Here is a 5,000-nt window from a genome sequence, read left to right as displayed (position 1 = left end):
CTATTATTACTATTTTTTTCTTTACAAATCACTTATTTTAGTAAATACACGATTTTTATTTTATTTTATTCATTATTATTAGGCCTATTATTATTATAATATTTTTTGTAATATTTCATTTTATACTGATGAAACTGTTTGAAACTTATAAGGTGGGCCACGTACCTGATTCTCTGCTTATTATTCAACGTAAGGAACAGGACAAAAATATAAAAATTACTATTTTAAAAGTGCTTATATGAAAGAATGAAAATGAGAGAACCGAAAGAGAAAAAAGCAGACACATTTAACATGACGCAGTGACGTATACAGCCACTTCCGCTCCTGCAGGAAAAACACTCGTGAAGTTTGTGTACGGGGACACGAGCAGGAGATGGGCTGAACCGAACCACTTCAGCGATAATAAACCGAGTGAGTAGTTTGACAAATGACCCTTTTTAGTACATCTGTCTCTGTGTGATTGCGTTTATTGATATGGAGCTATGTTAAAGTTTAAATACGGATCCTGCTGTAGATTCAAGGCAGGATTAAATGGAGACAGGGCGAGGTTGGACTTTTCCGCGCTGTTGCTAACTGACAGACGTGGATTTTAGACACATCATCCTTGTAATGCTATAACAGTGTTGATCAATTAGAGATAATCTCTCAAAGATAATATTTATCATATAGAGCTAGATTGTAACTCTGCGCATTAAGCAAGGACAGATTTGAGTCATGTACGTGTTGATGGATTGATTGTCAATTTTCGTTCTTATCTCGGTCTTATTTCGATTTGATCTCATCTGGCTTTTCTGAAATATCCCATTTAAAGAGTAGGTTTACGTTTACTTTATCATTTAAAGATGGCAGTTATGTCTTATTTCGATTTGATCTTATCTGACTTTTCTGAAATATCCCATTTAAAGAGTAGGTTTACGTTTACTTCATTTAAAGATGGCAGTTATGTACACACATCACACATGTATGTGTGATGCTTTTGGTTTGCGTATATGCTCGTAGGTCAGCTTCATAAAAATGTTTGGATATAAAACGGTAGTACCTCACTCATTTAAAACAGGAATATATGTGTGTATATATATATATATATATATATATATATGTATGTGTGTGTGTGTGTAAATATTGTCCTATCCTAACAAACCATATATCAATGGAAATTTTATTTATTCAGCTTTCAGATGATATATAAATCTCAATTTCAAAAAATTGACACTTAAGAATGGTTTTGTGGTGCAGGGTCACATATATTAGGGTTGGGCCGATAGATGATGCCATCGTCCATCACCAATGGCTGATAGATATCACGATGTTGAGCCGGCATTCCACGTTTCTATGGTATACTGAAAAACAGTGATAAGCATATCATAAGTTTTAAAGGCTTTTATTGGCAAAAAAATATATTGAGTCAATATTTACAGTGTTGACCCTTGTTCTTCATAACTTCTGCAATTCGCTTTTGCATGCTGGATATTAGATTCTGGGCCAAATCCTGACTGATGGCGATCCATTCTTGCCTTATTAGTTCTCGGAGTTGATCACAATTTGTGGGCTTCTGCTTGTCCACTCGCCTTTTGAGGACTGACCACAGGTTCTCTATGGGATTGAGATCCGGAGAGTTGCCTGGCCACGGATCCAAAATTTCAGTGTAATGATCTTCGAGCCACTTCTTTATCACTCTTGCTTTGTGACATGGTGCTTCATCAAGCTGGAAAATGCACGGATCATCACCAAATTGCTCATGGATCGTTGGAAGAAGTCGCTTTTGCAGGACGTTTTTGATACCATTCATGCCAGTGTTTTTGGGCAGAATTATGAGAGAGCCCACTCCCTGGGTTGAAAAGCAACCCCACACATGGATGATCTCAGGATACTTCATTGTTGGCACAACACAGGACTCGTGGTAGCGTTCACCTTTTCTTCTCCGAACAATCGATTTTCCAGATGTCCCAATTTCCCAAACAGTCGGAAGGGAGCTTCATCAGAGAAAATAACTTTGCACCAGTCTTCTTCTGTCCAATCCTTGTACTTCCTGCAGAATTTTAGTCTGTGCTTGACGTTTTTCTTGGAGAGAAGTGGCTTCTTTGCTGCCCTTCTTGACACCAGATATCAAAGATATCTTTTAATACAGATGGAACAGATCTGTTTACTATACAGATGTGCACAGTCTACACACACACTGGAATGTTTGTGTCAGGCTTATCATACTGTATACTAAGATTTCAAAATATATTTTCGTAAACTGAAATCAAATTAATGGAAGCAACTAGAAAACTCAAAAATGGAACAAAGCTATCAAGAAACCTTTGAGATTTAGCTTATTTTAGCAATTGTTAGTTCCTGATTCACTGACTATAATTGGTACAGTTATAACTAAAACTGTAAAAATTAAAATTAAATATAGCCATATAATAAAAACTAGGGATGCACCGATAGGATTTCTTTTGGCCGATACTGATTTTAACAAACAACTATTGGCCAATTCTGATGCCTATACCGATATTGGTCAATTGCATAAAGCAGGGCTTAAAAACGAAAAAAAAAAAAAAAAAGATTGGTTCACTCCGAGCAGAATCGGTATTTGAAAGTTTCCGTTCCTGCATTCCTCTGTGAAACCGGTTTGAGTAGAAAACATACCGGTTAATAACGTTATTTTTTTTAAACTTTTTCTTTGCCAATAATAATAATAATAATAATAAAGTACAGCATTTAATTTACTCAAAAAGAAAAAAAAATCATGAAGAGAGTCTTGAATGATCTCTCTTAGTCATAGCCAATACAGCATCAGCTTTTCTAGATTTACCAAAGACCAAATGTATTCAACAAAAGAAAAAAACTGTCAACGCAATAAAAACATTAAATAATTTTTTTCAAGATATTTAAAAATGTTTCAGCATGGATAAAAAAAAAACGCTACTCCTATAAGAGTTTTGAGAGAAAAAAAACAGCCTAAATTAGTAGGCTGTAAGTTGCATTTTATTATTACATCCAGAAATAATGTAGGCTAAAATAATTGTAAATAAAAGCATAATTGCAAACACAATTAGGCTATTTTAATTCTCTTCTCTCCACAACAAATCCTCTAAAGTTGTATTTAGGCTAAATATAAGCGTCAAGCCAAAACGAATTAATTTTAAAATGAAACTGAAGCCTACCTCTCTCATTCTGCACGAATCCAAATGTTTCTATATTCACGAAGTATTTGGATGCTAACCTATTATTTATTATGTGAACTATAGGCTTTGTTCTTCACTAGCATTATCGACATCATCCTTCACATATAGGCTATATCAGCAGTGAGGCGCTGGTCACACTGAATGGCACAGACTGTACTACGGACTATTTAAATTGAGCAGTGTAACTTTTTATGTTTCTTTAACTGTATTTTATTTTGATAATGAACAGACTGCGATGTCAAATTAGCAAAAATTTGTTGTATGTGCATGTGAGGCACCGACGCGATCACTGCATTGTTTTCCCAAATGTTACTCCATTATTTATGGTCATACCAACGCTGGTTTGTCATACAGATAGAAGCAAAACATCATTCAAAACTGTAAAGCTTTTGTAAAATAAAGAAAACTGCTTTCTGCAGTCTCGTTTTTTTTCTGTGAACTTCGGAGCACGTAAAAAATATCCAAAACTCAGCACAATTTTTTTCTTTCCTTTTTTTTATCTGTTGATGTTTTAAGTGAAATATATTTTGTGTATAGGCCTATATATTCCTTTTTATGTAGCTTATATAGGCCTAGTTTTATTCAGTTTTTTTCCGTTCACAGAAACGATACAGGTGCGTGATTAGAGCTTGTGTGAATCCGTGTTCTATACTGGTTTCAAACAAAAAGCTGCATATTACCTGCCATTCATTTTCACTTAAATGTAGGCCTAATGCTTGGCGGTTCGTGACATATCCTCGGATAAACTCTAACGCTGGTGCATTGCCATTGCGACTTACCTATGATTAATTTACAGCTGAATGTGGGCATTTCACTCGTTGGATGCATCAGCGCAACATTTGCATATGGCCGTACTATGCCTTCTGACAAACTATATTTTGTACAGATTTTATTTTGTTTTGGAAAGTATTTAATTATTTTGCCCAGAGAAAAATGTTGGATTACAGACATGCAACTCGTTTCTCCATGCAGTTAATTAATAAACCATAGGTATTGGCTCTTTTCATGCTATTTCGATATGGTGATGGCATATTAAAATATTAAAAAATCGGCCAATATATCGGTGCATCCCTAATGAAAACTAAACTGAAACTGAAATTAAACTAAACCGAAATGTTAAGTCAGTGTAAAAATAAGAATGAATGCATAGTTCACACAAAAATGAAAATTTTGTCATTAGTTTCTCAACTCCATGTCGTTCCCAACCCATAAAATTTTTCTTTTGTCCTCAAAACAAAAATAATTAAGATATTTTAATTTAACCTGAGAGGTTTCTGAAGTCTGTTCCATCAAAATGTTTGACGACACTCTCTACGTTTAAAAAAACTAAAAATTAGAAGAGTTCTAAACTAACGCGTTGTCTTCACTGTATCTAACGCACACACTCTTAAGGCTGATTTATACTCGACGCGTCCGCAAGTTTGCTTTGAGTGCGCGCGACGTCATTTCGCGTGGCGGTGTGCACAACATTTTTTGTAACTTTCCGCTCAGCTCCGCTTCCGAAGATGCACGAGTTCAAAGCGACTCTAGCCGAACATGCACGTCTGTGCCAGCATTTATGTGAAACTGAAGCAGTTTGGTGCAGTCACACACACAGATCACGTTGGGTGCGGCCGAACTCAGACATTCAGGAACAAACTTTTTAGCGCTGCCCCGCAGTTTTAATAACTAAATAGCTTAATCGCTCAAGAGCTACATTATCTTTCTCAACAAGGAGCTGGTAACATCATTGTTTCTAAAGGAATTAAAGCCACAACTTTACTGTTAATAGAGAAACGCGGCAAAACGGTGGTAATTCATACATACACAGCCTCTCTCTCTCTCTCT

General features: G+C 35.6%; 1 protein-coding gene across 1 annotated transcript in view; it reads left to right on the top strand.

Annotated features, from left to right (window-relative positions):
- Positions 1-287: 287 nt before the first annotated feature.
- Positions 288-5,000, top strand: part of plekha1a (pleckstrin homology domain containing, family A (phosphoinositide binding specific) member 1a) — a 21,825-nt gene continuing 17,112 nt past the window's right edge. The window contains exon 1 of the mRNA XM_016453460.1: positions 288-411. The gene's annotated coding sequence lies outside the window, so the exon portion shown is untranslated. The remainder of the gene's footprint in view (positions 412-5,000) is intronic.

The sequence above is a fragment of the Sinocyclocheilus anshuiensis genome, unplaced genomic scaffold (genome assembly GCF_001515605.1).
Source record: "Sinocyclocheilus anshuiensis isolate Anshui unplaced genomic scaffold, SAMN03320099.WGS_v1.1 scaffold1719, whole genome shotgun sequence".
NCBI lineage: Eukaryota > Metazoa > Chordata > Actinopteri > Cypriniformes > Cyprinidae > Sinocyclocheilus > Sinocyclocheilus anshuiensis.
Note: the sequence above shows the minus strand (reverse complement) of the source record. Positions and strands in the feature narration are given on the sequence as shown.